Source organism: Cavia porcellus, unplaced genomic scaffold, assembly GCF_034190915.1.
Source record: "Cavia porcellus strain 051 isolate PalLab524CR breed Dunkin Hartley unplaced genomic scaffold, mCavPor4.1 scaffold_2, whole genome shotgun sequence".
Lineage (NCBI taxonomy): Eukaryota > Metazoa > Chordata > Mammalia > Rodentia > Caviidae > Cavia > Cavia porcellus.
This window is the reverse complement of record NW_026947485.1, coordinates 118993207-119010116: the sequence shown is the minus strand read 5'-3', so window position 1 is coordinate 119010116 and position 16910 is coordinate 118993207. Positions and strand designations below refer to the sequence as shown.

General features: G+C 45.4%; 2 long non-coding RNA genes across 2 annotated transcripts; both read right to left on the bottom strand.

The window, feature by feature from the left end:
- Positions 1-1120: 1120 nt before the first annotated feature.
- LOC134475273 (uncharacterized) lies at positions 1121-10562 on the bottom strand. The gene is made up of 2 exons (XR_010046388.1): positions 8609-10562; positions 1121-1419 (listed from the first exon to the last, which is right to left on the bottom strand). It is a non-coding gene; the product is annotated as an uncharacterized LOC134475273 (long non-coding RNA).
- A 3031-nt stretch (positions 10563-13593) lies between these two features.
- LOC106025662 (uncharacterized) lies at positions 13594-15408 on the bottom strand. The gene is made up of 2 exons (XR_001199206.3): positions 14657-15408; positions 13594-13739 (listed from the first exon to the last, which is right to left on the bottom strand). It is a non-coding gene; the product is annotated as an uncharacterized LOC106025662 (long non-coding RNA).
- Positions 15409-16910: the final 1502 nt, after the last annotated feature.

Here is a 16910-nt window from a genome sequence, read left to right as displayed (position 1 = left end):
CCCTCCACGAATGCTCCTTCCTCAAGCAGAGGTCCCTGGATGACACATGCTGCTCCATGTCCTTTGTCACTCTCCACCTTGGCCCTTGATTTTGTTCTTGATACCACCCACGAGTTGTCTTTCTTCCCTGCCTCCTCCACCATGATGACCTCAAGGTGAAATCACCCTACGAAGCAAATAGTATGAAATTAAGAAATCTCTGCTGGGTGTGGTGGTACACGTCTGGAATCCCAGCACCTGGGAGGCTGAGGCAGGAGGATTGCAAGTTTGAGTCTCACCTGGGCAACTTAGCAAGACCATATCTCACAATAAAAGATAAAAAGGGCTGGAGATACAGCTTGGTGTGAAGAACCAGGGTTCACCTGACATCGGAAGAAAGAAAAAAGCAGGAGAGAGAGAGAGAGAGAGAGAGAGAGAGAGAGAGAGAGAGAGTCCCATTTGTCTTGTGGCTGAGACACCCTTGGTGGTTTTCAGGGTGAGGATCTTTCCCAAGCTCTTCTTTCTCCCCCACTGAGCGTGTACCTTTAATCACTCCTGCGTCCACCCCTGCTGCAGTAACAGACACTTCCTGAGCACCTACTTAGTCTCTGGGCCCCAGTCCCTGTCACAGTGATGAATGAGGCAGTTCTTCCTCACCATGCTCCACCCACTGCTTGCTTGCCGGAATGTGGATCTGGCTCTAGAGTGAATTTCTCTGCTGAGAGGCAGCAGCCTCTGAATGTCCTCTGTGGGAGACTGCACCCCACAGGGTGGAGAGCAGAGCTCAGGCCTCTGAAACCAACCAGTCCCTCCTTCTTCACCCACTTTGTCTTTTATGCGTATCGGGGGAGGGGATTGAAGGACTCTCAATCCTCCTGCCTCAGCCTCCTGGAACAGGATTACATGCCTCACTCTTTTGCTGCTCTGCTCTCACCCAGCTAGCCCAAGCTTTCTCCCATTGTAACTGAAGCCCGGTGCGGCTGATCAGGGCCTGACAGGCCCCGGATGCCAGGACAGCCCTGCAGGAAGAAGCCTCACTTTGCTGGGCCACATCACACTGCCCATGTCAACAGCAGATGGTTTCTCACATCCTCCACAATGCTTGATAGCTTCCCAGTGCTAGAGAAGAGGGGCTCAGGGCTGCAAACCCCAGCTTTATTTCTTTCAGGGCGAGGCCCACCCTGGTTCAGAACCAGTCCAGGGGCCAGGAAGCAGCGATTTGAAATGCTACAGTTTGTGTTTCTTCCAGGTCCGAGTCTTCAGTGTTGGTGCCATAGTTTCTCATCAAGTCTTCTGCTTCTGACTTTGGGGTTTGCTTCTTCACCCTCTCTTAGAGGAACAGCAGAGAGAAAGCAAGGACCGAGGGAAAGAATTTGCTATGCTTTTCTGTGTATCTGTGGTTGCTTGTCTTCTTCGTGGTGTGTGCTTCAGTTTCTTCATCTAGAAAGTAGGGAATTACCTGAATTAATGGCCTTTGTCCTTCATAAAGAGCCTCTCGAGTCTGGGGCTGGGCAGGGAGCATGCGATGGGACAGAGTGTTTTGTGTGTGTTTATAAACATAATTTGAATTTTCCATTAATTAGAATTAATTCTGTTTATAAGAAAAGACCTTTCCAATTAAATCACTGGTGTGCAACTTTGGGTGACTGGTGCTTTTTTTCCCCCTCTCTTAACTTTTAATAAAATGGGTTCCCACTCTATTTTGGGTAAATTCTTAATTTGCCCATTTCAGTGAAGCAGTCTCAGCTTTGATTCAGTGTCTCTAAACATTCTTATTTGTATAGAAATTTTTTCTTTGATATTATCTGTCATCTCATTATAGAAAATCACTTTACAGCTCAAGGTTATTAGCAATATTTATTTGAGGTAATTGTACAGCATGCTTTAAGATTTTAAAATAAAAACAAATAACCTTTCATTAGGCAACCGTTTCAGTGAGTCATATTTTATTTTTGTCTTAAATTCATGGTATTCCTTTTCCCTGGGAGGGAAAATGATCTTGAACACCACTAGCCCAAAACGCTAGCCGATTACCAAGCTAAGTACATTTGAGTTTTCTCAAAAGAAAATGGCTAGCATGGGCTTGGTGGCAGACACCAGCACTCCCAGCACTTCAGAGGCTGAGGCAGGACGGTCACTTTGAGTCTGAGGCCAGCCAGGGCTACACAGTGAGAACCTGCCTCAAAACAACAACAAAACAGTACTGGTTCTAACCTATTTCCCCACTTATAAGCCTTGTACCTGGGATAATCTTTTCATGAAAAGCAAAAGATTTGGGGACAGAGAGAGGTGGTAAAAATAAATAAAAAATAAAAAGGAAAAGCGAAAGTTTTTTATATTCCTAGATATGCTTTGGGGGCTGGGATGTAGCTCAGCGGCACAGGTTCCTGCCCAGCAAGTGCAAGGTTGTGAATTCGATCCCTGATGCCAAAATAACCACCCAACAAACAAAAAACAAAAAACCTGAAACTTCTAGATACGCTTTGAGTCTAAACCTGTTTTTTTCTAAACTGCTCATTGTTAAAGAGACAGACACAAAATGCGGAAATGAAAGCATCTGTCCGTCCCTTTCTCAGCCACGTTTACTCACACCACGGCTTTGAAGGGCCCCGAATTGGAGTCCCCTTGGCTCCAGATCTGGCCAGTTCATCATAGCTTGGAACCACCCAAGCTGATCCCTTCTCACTCCAAAAGCCCTTGCTCATCCCTCTCCCACCCTAAAAGGCAGCTCTGAACAACTCTGGGCAGCCTGCTGGCCTCTGTGAAGTTCTTCCTGGAGGCAGAACCAGGGTAACCCGCCCCATAGAGAAGTCTCAGTGCAGAATCCCCAGCCCTTGAGGACTCTCTGGGGCTTGCAGGAGCTTCACGTCCTCCTGGGCGTCTCTAAACCCAGGGTGTGGCATAGCAGTTGGGCTGGGCAGACAGGGGCCTCTGCAGAGCCAACACCCTGCCTGAGTGTTTTATTCCCAAGCTTGCTCTCTTGTTCTCTCTCTCTCTCTCTCTCTTTCTCTCTCTCTCTCTCTCTCTCTCTCTCTCTCTCTCTCTTTCTCTCACTGTATCTCTCTCTCTGTCTCAGTCTTGAGAACTTCAAAGACAGTGTTACACAAGCACCTTCTGAAGCCAGAGCTCCATTTATTATTATTATTATTATTCAAAGCTCTGGATGGCTTTCTTTCTTGTCAGAGTTATGAATCCAAAGGAATTTTAGAGGCCAGATGATAAGTTCCTTGAACAATAATCATTAGAAGCACAACTTGGAGGAAAATAATCAGCTGCAATAATGATCCTAAATGCATTCTTCCAACACATCTTGGAGTTACCTCCTGTATAACCTACAAAGTCCCAAAGTCCTACAAAGCAAGGCAGACTAAAGTCGGCCTGATCATTCATGAGGGAAGGTAGATCCTCTCCTGTGCAAAATAAAATACAACTTTTAAAAAACCAAATCTGGTAATAGAGATTTAGACATAGAAAACTAATTCCGTGGAAGGGACCATCAAGTTTTAGTTTGTCAACAAAAGTATTAAAACAGCAGATAGTACTGCGTGCTGCCTGAGTACCAAGTGGGTGTGTGTGTGTGTGTGTGTGTGTGTGTGTGTGTGTGTGTGTGTTGTTGCTCTTCAAGGGAAAACATCCTATGAACTATATACTACACATCCCCCAAGGAACAGAGGCCCAGAAATGCCCCCAACCTCTCCCAAGTCCTTCAGCTCCAAGAGGTAGAGCTGGAATTTGAACCCAGCTCTGTCTCCAGAGCTTTTTTCCTTCCTTGTTGCAGTCATTTCTCTTTGTAGAGGTCTTGGGGACCTTAGCCCTTTGGGTTGTTGATCATGCAGGGCCAGATACTTGGGCCAGCTCAGTAGTTTTTTCAGTTGCAAAGAGACACTTGTCTGTTTGAGGCATCCGGCGTGCGTTGCCTGGCCCTGATGCTGAGTTCCAGCTCCACTGTGTAGTCGTGGCCCATGCGTAAGCACCTCCCTTTCCTCATCTGAGACGGGGTTTTCACTCCCACCCTGCAGTGTTGTGCAGGACGAGACTGGCCAACATCTGCAGGCAGCTGCCCAATAGTCAACAAGGAAAAGCTTCCTTTACAGGGAAATCGCTTTCTCCAGTGCTACCATATTGAAATATAAAACACACCACCTGCTAATGTACCACAGAGGATTCTCAGCTCCGGCACAGAATAGCTCGTGCACACACAGTTCCCCTTCCTTCTGTGGCATGCTGCACTCAGCCCTTCTGCAGAAATGTTCCATTAGGGCAACCACTGACTCTGGTGCAACCGTTAGGGGAAGTCGTTTCCTGGCTCAAGCTGCCTTCTGCAAAATATGTCTGTCAGAGGCAGATGCTCACTGGACTCTGATGCACACTCAGAGCCCGGTGGCTTCTGAGTCACAGGTTATTCGCTAGAATCCTGGAGTCATTGATCCGTCACCCATTGGCAGGCTGACTATTGGCTTGAACAGTGCCACTGAGCCAAAGGTCGTATTTGCCTTTAGAGACCAGGAAGCAGATGGATTTTAGGGGTAGTGCCAAGGGTCTGAGTGTATAGTGTGGGACTTAGAGAAGAAAACCTTAGTGATCCTCACAATATCACCCCTGCTGTGAGATGCACCACATTGTTGTAGAACTCAACATTTTGAAGCTTAGGAGGAAAAAGACCTAATTTTGTATATAGCTATGTAAGATAGCTAAGATGACTGTACTACTAACTGTACTGGTCTTGGAAAAGAACAACTAATACTCATAGGTGATCAATTTTGTATATCTATATCTAGTAATCTAAGCAAACCTTTTGAAGGTAACAATATACAATATAACAACCATTGTTAAATTCCTACCACCTTGTTTTGAAAGCCTATGTTTTTATTGTCTTGTGTTTGTTGTTGTTTGTCCCTTTTGCTTATTGTTTCTCTTTTCTGTGTCTTTTTCTCCCTTAAGTAAAAAATAAAGTATCACATTCCTAAATTAATTCATATATTCTCAAAGTTGTACAACCATCACCGCTGGATCCAATGGATTTTATTTTTCTAAAACTGTGTACCCAGCTAAGACAGCCAGACATTTCCTTAACATTTCATCTTCCTGTAAGCTGTCGGGACAGAAACTCTGTCCCGAAGTCTGATTACCTGGCTTTCCTCCTGGCCATTTTAGTTTGTCTGTTAAAGCCAGTTTATTAATCCGAACCTGAAGCCGCTTCCTTTGATTCAGCTGTTTTCTTCTCCACCCCCAGCAATGGAAGAAATGAAGATGGAATGCATGTTTAAATCTTGTCTTCTTACACATTGAATTGCCAGTGCTGCATACAGCACTTATTCCAAAAGCATTTGACCAGAGGCCTGCCTGCCATCTCCAGATGCCCGCCTTGGTTAACCAGGAGGGGCGGCAGAGCTGAGTCTCATGCGGCTTCTTCATTGTAGAGAACCACTCATGTGGGCTAAGAACCAGATTTTGCTTATCATGTTTATGTCTTTGGATTTCAAATAGTTCATTTTCCCCTGACACTGTCTTTTTAAAATACAGAATTCCAGAAGAGTAGACAAATAGGTGAGGTAGTTTGTGTATAAAGAAAATCCTGTGAACCACGCGTGCCTGTAGAATTGTTTAGCAGCAGTAACAAAGAATTTATAGGATGTATAAGAAGACTCTTTAGCGAATGCCCGCACAGATAGAATCATGGTGCCCCAAATGGCTGGCTGGTTGATATGAAGACTTTCTGGAAGAAAACATCAGGAACAAATAAGAGTCCAGAGTATTCATATCAGGGCTTAGATTCGCACTCAGTACATTTTTGGATACTGATAGGAATGACAGCGAAGAGTGGCTGTTGTTCTCGTGACAGCTATAATTCTAGCGGGTTGCCGTAATAGATGGGGCTCCCTTTTCGTTACCCAGTTCTCCTGTGAGTCATTCCCTTGTTCTGGTGTACTGAGCATCTACTCGTGTGAAACTGTGCTGGGAAGATTTCACGATCTACTGAAAGATCCTCCCACTCTCACGTGACAAAGCGTGCAAGGCCAAGGCCACATTCCTTCGCACCAGACCTGAGGGAGCACCCAAGCTATTTCACAGTGCTAGGACTTTACTGAACACGATGGTGGAAAGGATCTTAGGATGAGGACATCACTGGCTAAGGCTTGGAGATCTTCTGCAGCAATAAGGTTCCCACCGCCATGGTATTTATTGTAAAGGGATCTGAACTGTCATATAATGCAATTACAATCAAAAATATAATTACGAGCGAGCGGATGTGGAGGGAATACGGCAGAAGAGATTAATTAGAGACAGATACTTCCGGGGCTCCTCCGAGGGCTGCTCGCTGATTCCGGGGAGCCCAGGGTTCTCTGCAGGTTTCTCTTTGCTCCCCCATCTTCCCCCCCCTGGGGACTGGTGTGAAGGAGAGAGTCTTTTCTTCAGCACCCCAATCTGAAGCTCCAGTGTTTAAGAGCCTCAATTCATTTCTTTAACACAACTCCAAGAAAACGCCCTACTAGGTGTTAAAAGATAAAGAACTTATCTTTTGAGATCTCTGAAGATGGCACTAGATTTGCAAATTGCTTTTTAAAACAAAGCAACCTTCGGAGGACCAGAGGTCCGAGTCCCCAAAGCTGTGATGCAGAAAAACATACCTAAACACTGCAGTCCACTCCACCGTCAGGGCTTCCAAAAGAGCTGCCACTGGGGCACCCATGGTCCCCTCTCCTCTGCACAGGAGGTCTGACGTTAGATCAAGGACGTGAACGCTCTCATCTTCTTGTTTTCCTATTCATCGTCACACTTCGAGCCCTCTTACTCAGCGAGGCCTCTGCTAACACTGTGCAGTGGGTCTGTTGCTGGGTGGAAGGCTTGTTTTGCAGGAAGCTATGGCCTTTGGATGGATAAAAAAAGTGTGTCCATCACTGACATTAAAGAATTTAAAGACTATCTCAAGAAAATAGGGTGTAATTGTTGGTTGATTGTGTCAACTTGAGAAATTTAGAAGCTTAGTTAAATTGGCTTAGCAATTTATACCCTAGGGTATAGAATACCCACCCTAGGTGGCTTTAGGTATAAAAGGGAAGGAGGAAGGACAGACAGATTCCTTCCTTCTAACAGCTCCAGTCTTTGCCTTCAGCTTGGATGTCATCACCTGGTTTACAGTACAGACTCTTTGGCTTCCACCTTGGATCCTGCTGCCTTCCAGTGTATCTGTTCCAGCTTAGGCTCTTTAAGCATGCCTCTTCAGCCATCCATCTCAGATCCATTGGTCTCCTGATGCAGACTTGCGAGGGACACTGCAGTGAGCTCCAGACCTTGGATTGAATCCTTTGGCCTCCAGGTGCAGACACCCTCTGCACGCTTCCTCATCCCCTTCTGTGGCTGACCATTGTAAGCCAGTTTTGTGATTTCTTACACATTTGTATATCTTGTGTTCTATCTGTTCCTCTAATAAAACCCTGACACAGAAGTAACATTCACATTTTTCTGGGTACTCCTAGCTCTCCAAACTTTAGCAAGCAGCAATTAGAAATATCCGTGTGACTTAACCTAGCCTATCCTTAATCTGGACTTCTTTTAACACATCAAGATGTGTCTACTTGCTGTCAATGAGAAGCAGAAACAAGTCTTCAACCAGTAACAAGAATTGTGTGACCCTCCAACTCCCAAGACAACACGATCAACTGTACAATGTTGACAGTTAACTGCCAGGAGTATAGTTCTACCCCTAGTGTGGCCCTGACTCCGTCTGGAACGCCAGGGGGGTCATTTAACTCACTGCCCTTCTACTTCCCAAACCACTTCTCTTTACCAGGCTTGCCAAGGCCTTGCAGAAGTAGACTACTTTAAATGGCCTGTTTCCAAGCATCCAGGTGGGTAATCATTTTACAGGAATAAAGAACAGCAAGTTTTTCCCCAGCTTAACTTCTAGCCCAGGTTGATACCACATCAGGACGAAGTTACGGCCTGCTGCTATATCGGGATGGGAATCAGCAGTCTGGCAGAAGTGCGCTTCCAGTAATGTGCATTGTGAAAGGTACTTGTCCTGTTTCTAAACAACAGCAAAGATGGGGGCCGGCTGGAGCTGGCCGCTGAGTGGATCTCGGGGAGATGCAGCAGAGCCCAGGCTGAAGAGGAGGAGGGATGTCCGGTTTCCTAGGCTGTTCATTGTCATCACATGAATCAAAGGTTTATTTCTTAAATCTTCACTGTAGACCTAGGTATCCAGAAGGCTACAGATGACTGTTAACAAGGTGGGGAGAAAAAGAAAAACTAAGAAAGAAAGGAATGAATGTCACGGAAGCACCCTGGGATTCTTTGTATGATCCAAAGCGATCAACCATCAGTTCTGTCCCAGAGAACAACATTTCAGTTTTGCTTTCCAGCTCAAGCTACCAGCAAAATCTCCCTCTAGAAAGAGCTCTGGCGGGTATCACTACACTCAGGCATTAGGGGAGGAAGCTGCTAACACCAGCAATCACCCTTGGGGACCACGGGGGCAGCCTGCTGAGTGTTTCACCCCAAAGGCTCTGTGTGATCACACAAAACCTTGGCTTGGTCATTTGTTTAGGTGTTTTAATAATGCTGATGCAAAAAGAGAGTGAAATTACAGGTGCCAGTTCCCATTGTAGAGTGCTGATAAACAACTTACCATTTTGCAGTGTCTGGTCACATCTGGAGCCTTTTGGGATGCAGAAGTACTGGAAGGATTATTGCAAAACTTAAAGATACTTTTGCTGCCATTACTTCGTTTTTTAACCTAAATTAGTGGGGGTTGGGGGACTTTTTTTTTAAGAGCATAGTAAGGCTTATATCGTAAACTCATTTAAACCCTAATCAGACAGCAGGCTAGAAAAGGGGTTAGGTTTAGAATAGTTTGCTTGAAAACTTTTCCAAATTGACCTTAAATAGACAGAGGCTGGAATAAAACTATGGATTGGTGGATTTGAGTTTCTGAAATCTGGCATGCTGTCAGATTCCTCCTTTTCAGTCACCTGCTTGACCTTGATCTGTCCTGATGGGTGGCCCCTTTCATGCTGCTTTAGCGTGTCCTGGGCACTGTTCTTGTTTTTTCACAGAGTTGTGATTTTCCAGAACCACAAAGGACCATGAACATTAAAAAAAAAATATGTGCTTTAGGGGAGAGTTGGTATTTGGACTCATTTTTAATAATGCTCTGCTTTCAGAATATACATATCTCTGTATAGGTCACAGCTGCTTGAAAGGATATTTGGGTGCAGTGGCTGGGCAGATTTGGAGGTGCCGACCTGGGTCCCCTCTGAAAGGTTTCACATGCTAGTATGTTTCCTAAGTTTGCTGGAGGGATGGTCCTGCTCGCCTGCATGGAGCTAGTGGCCTGACCCCTTGCTTGCTTTTCTTTTCATGACCCCCTGTTTACACGTGGTCCAAGTTCTTGGGTGCGCATGCATCCTAGGCATGGAAGTCTGGCTCACCTCTGGAAGATCCCTCACTCTCTCTGTCACCTGGGGAATCAGACGTTTTCAGGAATGCACACATCCCGCCATGATGCTACACAGCACGGCAGGGCTGGAGATGGCTGAAGCCACTTGAGCAGGCTTTTTGTCATCCTCCGGGAATCATTTCCTGTGCCAGCGTGCAGGGCCTTCCTCACAAGGCTTCCTTGCTAAGCATCTTCCTCCTTCAAGTGAAGCAATCGTTTATGGAGTGCAGCAGATTTTATCTGAGAAGATTTTTGGCCAACGTCCGCACCAGGTTGCTCTGCAATCTACCTGATGAGAAAAACCACGCTGATGGCTGTGCACAGCTAGTGCGTGTGGACACAAGTGCACACTGGCTGGGACATGTGCTGGCACCAGAGCCACTTCGCTGGGAAAGTAATCTGTTGACCAAAATATGCACATGAGAATGAAAGGAGGCCTTTGTTATGGGCTCTGTGTTCGCAACCCCCTGGAATTCACATGGCGAAACTCAACCCCAAGTTCAAAGTGTAGGGACATGGAGGTCCTGGACAGCTCGCCCCTGCTACCATGTGACAGCATAGCGAGAGAGTGTCTAGGAGCAGGCAGGGCCTCTGCAGCCGCGCAGTCTGCCAGCTCCTTGTCTTGGACCCTCCAGCCTCAGGACTGTGAGACAAACGTCCTCTGGTCTGTGGAACTCAGTTACAGCAGCCAGGGAGGAGTCAGACACAGTCCCCTCTGCCCGAAGTCTTGTTCTAAGCCTCTGTGTTCACCTCTTTTTGATGAAAACGAGGGAGACTTCTTGTTAACAAAGTCAAAAAGGCAAAAGATTATTTTCTGTTTTCTTTCCAATCCTGCTTTTCAGTTTGGAGCAATATTCTGCGGTGGCTGTAAAATAGTAACTGGGGTGAGGAAGGAGAGGGAAGAGGTTAGTGTGGTCTGGGTGCCTAATGAGTGCCACGCTCTTTCCACGAATTACATATAGATGAAGAAATGGAGGCTTAGAGGAGTCAAATAACCTGGTCGAATTCACAGAGCTCATATTTGAGGTGCTAGAACCTCAACCTGTGTCTAAGTGTAGAATGTGTATTATTTCTACTGTACTATACTATCGTTTATGGATCCCAAAACTTTGTATATGGAGGACGAGAGAGAGAGAGAGAGAGAGAGAGAGAGAGAGAGAGAGAGAGAGAATCTTTCAGAAAATACCAGATTCTGTGTTGCTTGAAGCACATTTTTGAACATAGCAAATCTTTCCACTGCACACAAGGCCTGCTTTGGCATCTTCTATGGTCCACCCTGCATTTCACATTTTGAAAAGCCTGTCTGGAAAGCTTCATCTTGGTGGCCTTGAAGGACAGTTGGAAACATCTGCTTCTGTTGCGATACAGTCTTCTGTGCTCCTGGTCATGCCCTTTGTAGTTGTGGTGTTATTGTGTCGGCCAAACCTCTACTGGCTGCCAGGAAGAGAAGTCACTCAAGGGGAGTTTATTGTGAGGTCAACATGGGCCATCTTCTGGCCATCTTGGGGAAAAAAATCAATGTCTCGCCCCTGGACTGGATTAAGGACCTCCCCTAGAGCCAAGGAGCTGCTCTCTCTCCTTGGCCACCACGGATCCCAATTTCTCAGCATCATCAGGCCACCGTCTGACAATACTCTTGAATCTCTTGAGTTCCAAGAGATACGACTCCTTCCTGCTGCTGGGCGTCTTTGGTCAAGAGTCCACCCCTGACTAATGTCACAGGAGGGGGGGCGACAGCCCAACATGACCACTATGCCACCTGTGTAGCAAGGGCTCTGGGGGCAGCAGCTGTGAGAAGAGCAGGGACTTTGGATGTCTTTTGGCAGAATCAAGAGTAGGAATCCAGCCGCACGGCTTCTAGAGTATTTTCACATCACCTACTTTGAGCTGGCATCATATATCCACATTTGGTACTTAATGAAGCTGGTCAGCTGGGTGAGTGATTTTCCCAAGGTCACTAGACAAAGTGAAGGAGACACCAATGCTTAGGTCCGTATCGCGTTAGGCTTCTCCTTGAACCATGGAAGTGTACACAGTTAATGGAAGGAAGATGCTTTATTTTCAACCAACAGTTTAATCCTTACAAAGTATTCAGGATAAATTCCCTAGTTCGAAAGGACAATGGACTTTAGCTTCCTTTCATAGAACTGAGATTTTTATTGTAACTGAAGTTTGTGTTGCACCCTTGTAGAAGTGTGTATATGTGTTTTCTTATTCCAGAATGGAACAAACCTGTAGGAATTGCGAATACCAGGAAAAGAGTAGGTTAACAGATTGTCCAAGGCTCTGGGGTGGCTGCTGTTGAACTTGATTCAGGTGATAGAATCTGCCTGTAGAACTCAAGGTGACCATTTTATTAGGCTTGGACATTTTGGGTAAGAGAGGCCCTGGCTCTGTAAAAGGGGATGATTCTGAAAACCTCTTGTCTGAATCCGAGAGATGGACCCTTGTCTGAACCCAAGCATACATACGAGGTTTTTAATGACTCCTGAACATCAAGAAAAAAAAATGGCATGAAAATGCTTGGAATGATCTTCTTTACCCAGAGACAATGCATTTCCTTGTGCTAAATTCTGTTTCAATTTCCCCTAAATTTAAAAAAGTGGTAACATTTTATAAATGAAAGGAATTTTTTCCTGTCCCTAAGGGGGAAAATAAAGCAGTCTGGCATAGTGGGAAAATTAAAATCCATCAAAATAGAAGTGTTTCTTTATTTCCTTACTAATGAACATACCTGCTAGCAATAGCCACCACAGTATGAAACGGCTGGCAGCTGGTCTTGCGGAAGCATTACAAACACATTCCTATCGTGCTCTAAATGTTGGGAAAAGTCTCTAGAAATGGTCCTTAACTGGTTACATAGTTAACATTGAATATCAAATAACTCAGCAAAATAGAAGCTGTTTAAATATTAAACGTCAAATTTTCCTTCTTTCAAAAAACTAGTAAGTTAGCAATAAAAATTGTCTTTGAATCATGCCATCACAAGGTCTCTATCAGGCAGTGGATTTTAAATAAAAAGTTGCAGCCAGTTCTTAGGCAAAATTAACAGCTGAGCTGAGAGAAATGCGTTAGTGGACTGCCCCAAACAAACCTACCTGGAGCAGGCAGCAGCCCAGAGCTCCCCTTCCAAGGAGCCCCTGAGAAGAGCTGCAGCCCTGATTAGTGCTGTTGGGAAGAGCAAGGTACTGGTCAGGTTCTTCTGCAGTTGCTGACCTGAGCCTTGGCAGTGAAAGACAAAACAGGCAGCCATGGAGGAAGAGCAGATGGCAGGCAAGGAATTCCGGACAGGGAGACAATGGAGGAGGAACACTTGGGCATGGGAACAATGGGGTACCTCAACAATACATGGTCACTCTGTGCTCAGTCATCAGGGGTCATTCCATCCAGATGCTCTCGAATAGACTCACTCTTGTAGGGCAGGAGCGAAGGGGCAGGTGACCTGCTGAGACTGTTCCGATGGAGGGAGCTGGAACTAGAATTCCAGATCCCACAAGGGAGCTCTGTGCCTGGACAAGAGAGGAAGGTAGAAGCAGGCCAAAGGAGCAGAAGGAACCAGAACTCTGGGTAGAGATCAGGAATGGCTATACATCATTTCTAGACTTGTGTCCCCCTGTTGTTGCCACAACTTTGTTCTCAGGAAAACAGTCTAGGGACAGAATCATGGCACCATGGAATCTTGAAGCTGACAATGACCTAGAAGCGATCTGTTCCACCCGCCTTGTAGGAAAAGAAAGGCAGACTCGAAGATTCCAGAGAGCCCCACGGTCAATGCAAAGAATAAGCAGAGAGCTAGAAAGAAAAAGAAAATTTTTCTAGACCTGAGGACAATGCTTTTGGGTTCCAGTGTATTTTCACTCCTGAATCGCTTCCAGATACAGGTTCATGTTGGAACAGGTTAATAAGGAGACTGAAGTGAAACACTGTGGAGTAGATAACAGTAAAGTAATGACTTCTGTAGGAAATTCGACTCCCATCAATGAGCTTAAAACACGATTTTAGTTTTGCATAGGATGAGATAGTTGTGGTGTGGTGGGTGTCAGATCCTTTTCTAAATATTATAGCTAGCTGAGTTAAGTGCTTTAGGTCGACATTTACCTAGTAAATTCCAGCAGTGTAAACAAGGAATCCAGAGAAAGGAATAATACTGTGAACAGTACTGTTATATCCAAACCTCATTTCCTTTTCCTCATTTATTTGATTAATGCATACACAAACTACAAGGGTTGTAAGGAATCAGGAAGGAAGTGGTTGGGCTGGAGTAGATGTGATATTGAAGACGTCTGCTCTGGAGGTCCTTGTGTAAGCACTCACGTTTTCACTGCCAAAAGAAAGAGCAACGGATTTTCTTTTTTAAACGCATGTGGAGGATTTTACTTAGTTCACTAATTAATGAGGGAACCACTACAATGTCACACAGGTTCAAAGTGGAGTTTACATTACACAAAGGTAGTCACACATGGAATGCGGAATGAATTTTAAATTAGATGTAAACCCCAAAAAACTAATATCCAGATGCAAAAATCAACTGGATTCCACTAGACTCAAGTTAGACTTTATGTCATCAAATCAAGACTTACATTATGATCAGTTTTCTACATGATATACAATTGGAAAGTAGCTCAAAGACAATAGAAATAAAAGCCTTCATCAAATTGGGTAACTTAAAAGAATATGCTAGAGATCCATACACCTTGCTGTGCTATGAAGATTCTTCTTCATCTTTTGGCCCATTTAGGTTCTTTCACAATTTTCCCTACAATTCATATTTTATAAGGTAAAGAAACTGAACACAGGGAGGGCATAGCCTAACCTGATCCCAGAGTGCCAGAGCGTGGGTAGAAATCACAGTCAGCCTGCTCCCTGGACATCTTTCTCCCCTGTGAGTGAGCCATGACTCAGGAGCTAGACAGCAAATGGGGACTTTTGAGTAGTCCCAGCTTGGGAGTGCTCCTGGTTTCTCCAGGTGAAAGCTGCTGATACCAGGAATATTGTACAATGCACAGGGCCTCACACACACACAAACATACCCTCACACACACACCAAAGAAGCCTCCTCTTTCTGCAAAGCAACTGCGATTGAGAACCATCTCCTGTGGACATGTTTAGGTTAGAATGAGAATCTACACGTCAGACTACTATCACAAGCAAAAGGACTCATTTCAGAGGCTCCTCACCTTAAAAATCTTCCACTAATGTATGCATCATTAAAGAACTGAAAGGACCAAGCAGACAAACCTGTGAAAATGACGAGAACCTTGACGACTGTCCACAATAGGACATTGTGCTGTCGGTGTGTAATCACCCAATCATTGTGCTTTAGTGTCCTGCTTTGCATTGGTCTCATCCTATAGCCTTCTAAGAATTCTCTTCCCCAAATCCTAAAAGGCTTTTCATGCAGCCATTTCCCACGCATATCTTTCTTTCTGTTCTCTTTCTCCCTATCCTTAAGCCCAAAGAGGCCTTCAGGTCATTACAGACGCCCCAGGGTTCCCAGGAGAGAGGGAGGCTGGAGGATCTCAGCTGGCTCCTGTGTCCCCAGCAGGAAGGCTCTGAGTCAGAAGCACCCAGGAGTCTCGGAAGCTCCTCCTGCGCAGTCCCAGAAGCAGGAGGGAGGTAGAATTTATTCCTAAGAATGCATGGCTTCTGCTCGTGTACTAAGACGCTGCATCATGAGAAGGTGCTCCAGAGGGGAAGCGTGTTCAGGGTTTCTCACCCAAGTTGCTTGGCACCTCCCATTCTAGAGCCCTCAGGTGGGCTGGGGAGAGGCGGGAGCTGCAAAGAGGCTGGCTTGGGTGGCCTCTGTGCTGCCTGGATCTTGCCATCTGCTGCTTGCTTTTAGTTTCACTTTCTTTTCATTACAGCCTCTCCACCTCGGACCTGAACGGTACCATTCTTGTGGTCTGTTAGTTAATTTTAATGATCACAGTGCAGGGCCATCAGAGTGGCCTCTCAGGTCACAGTGTATTTGCAGAGAGACAATTGTTAATTAAATGCTAACATTTTCTGAATTTGGAAGTGACTCCAAACATTAATAGCTATTGGGTAACTTGAAATTTGGGGTCCACAAGAGGCTCAGTGCCCGGTTTCATGCTGCCCTAGAAGAAGCAGATGCTGTCTCATTCTGTCCAAAAAGAACAGCTCTGCTGACGAGGCACTGACATAGTTAAGAGAACCCATGAATCACGAGGGGCCAGGAAATCGGCGCTGCCCAGCTCACCCTCACAGGCAGCATAATTTATGAAGCACAGAGGATGGTGGGAGGTTGGCTGTCAGAAACGCTAAGTTCTCGGTGGAATTATTACATTCCCTTTGAAAGATTCCATGTCATTGAAACGAGGTAATCGGGGGAAGCTCGGAGGGTCTGTGCAACTGGGAAAAGTGCAAAGACACTTGGAAATGAAGCCAAATTTCCTGGCCCTTTTCCCACTAGAAATCAGGCCCAAGGTCTTAGCAAAACAGACTTTCTTCACAGGCATCAGGAGGAAACGCTGCAAGAAGCATACCCAGGGCATTTCAAAACTTCCAGATTCACCAGTGCCAGGAAGGTCAGAGCTGGGCAGAAATGGCATCGACTGTGCCTTTCAGATCTGGGGTTGCCTTCTCCCTAGGTAACCTCTTCTCAATTATTTATGATCAGACATTGTCTGTGGGTTCCAGGGAAAGAGTGATGTAAAATTAGTCATCAGTGTTGATGATGTGAGCACATGTGTTATCAATTCTATTAATTGTTACTCTTTATAATGTGTAACAGTTACCACTGAGTACTTAGGAATACTGAAGACCACACTAAAGGCCTGGTATGGGCTATTTTATTTAACCCTTCCATAAATAGTTGGAGCTGAGGATCAGGATGAGAAAGCCGAGGTCTAGACCAGCCACACTACTTACCCAAGATCACACAATGGCTACACTCCAGCCGTTTCTTTTCATTTTTATAAAAGTATCAGGTTTTCGTCTAATTAAAAGTGAGTAAATTTACTTTACATTTTGGAACAGACTGTGATTCATCTTGAAGAAGAGCACTACTGATTTTGGCAGAGCACACTGGCTATTTCTTTTTGTCAAATCACTCTTATAAGGTTCCTGTCTGGTCCAAAACGGCCCGACGCATGCACTCCCTGAATATCGATGAAATCCGTGTGCGCTGAGTACCTCTGTGCAGTGCTCCCCGTGCAGGAGAGAAAGTGCACCCCACTTTGGCCTGCAGTATCCAAATCCTGCTCCAGAAGCTCCTCAGAGCGCGGTCAGGCCCTTTTCCCTTACCTGTCCACAAGCTCAGCATCCACGATGACTTGGGTTGTAAAGAGATTTTTTCCAGTGGGTTGTGTTATTCTGCCACATAGCTATTTGCTTCCTTGGAGGTTCTTTTTGCCCACTGTCCACCTCATGGGAGTAGGTAGTCCTGTTTCTGATGTATCTACAAGAAATTTTATAATGGTCTCTATGGTGATAGAGGAAGAGCAGGTTCCTTCATGCCAGGTCACGATAA